General features: G+C 35.6%; 1 non-coding gene across 1 annotated transcript; it reads right to left on the reverse strand.

Moving 5' to 3' along the window:
- Positions 1-446: 446 nt before the first annotated feature.
- LOC114005981 (U6 spliceosomal RNA) lies at positions 447-550 on the reverse strand. Its single transcript, XR_003547761.1, has one exon. It is a non-coding gene; the product is annotated as a U6 spliceosomal RNA (small nuclear RNA).
- Between the last annotated feature and the right edge of the window lie 473 nt (positions 551-1,023).

Here is a 1,023-nt window from a genome sequence, read left to right on the forward strand (position 1 = left end):
TAAAAAAAGGTATTAAAAGGGTAATGAGAGAATACTATGAATAACTTTATACCCACAAATGTGATAACTGAAATGAAATGATCCAATCGTTTACAAATACAATCTGCCAAAACTCACACAAGAAGAAACAGACATTATGAATAGGCCTATATCTATTGGGTTGTTGAAAAAGTCACGACAGGGACCAGCAGTTGGTGTAATGGCTATGTCGCTGGACTCCCATGTAATCAACTGCAGTTTGAGTCCCGGACTTGGTGGCTAAATCTCTCACTGGGTGCGTGTGCATGAGTGCCCAAGATACTGTGAGGAGAATGGAGGAGAAGGGATTGCAGCATGGCCATCTCCCCTGGGCAGTGATTTCTTGCTTTCTGTCTCTCTGACTCTCTCTGTCTTTCTGGTGAGCACATGTGCCCTACAGCAAAAACCACTCCAAAAAAAAAAAATTTAAAAATATGGAATGCTTCACATATTTGCATGTCATCCTTGCACAGGGGCTATGCTAATCTCTCTATCGTTCCAATTTTAGTATATGTGGTGCTGAAGTGAGCACATAACTAATAACCTTTCAAAATAGAAAGCACCAGGTCCAGATACACTACTGGTGAATTCTTTTTTTCTTTCTTTCTTTTTTTTTTTTTTTTTTTACTACTGGTGAATTCTATCAAATATTTAAGGAAGAAATTATGCTAATCCTCTAAAATATCTTTCAGAAGATGGGACGATACTTCCTAGCCTAGTCTGTGAAGCCAGCATTACCCTAAAAACAAACCAAAAAAAAAAACAAAAACAAAAAAACAGACATTACAAGAAAACTATAGACCAATATATCTCATGAACACAGATGCAAAAATCTTCAGCAAAATATTATCAAGTTGAATCCAACAATCTATAAAAAGGATTACATACTACATTTAAGATTGTTTCAAAGTCAATTAATGTAATTTATCACCTCAATGGGCTAAAACCCCAAAAATCACATGATTACGTCAACACATATAGAAAAAGCTTTTTTTGTTGTTGTTT

The sequence above is a fragment of the Tupaia chinensis genome, unplaced genomic scaffold, assembly GCF_000334495.1.
Source record: "Tupaia chinensis unplaced genomic scaffold, TupChi_1.0 Scaffold145093_1, whole genome shotgun sequence".
Lineage (NCBI taxonomy): Eukaryota > Metazoa > Chordata > Mammalia > Scandentia > Tupaiidae > Tupaia > Tupaia belangeri.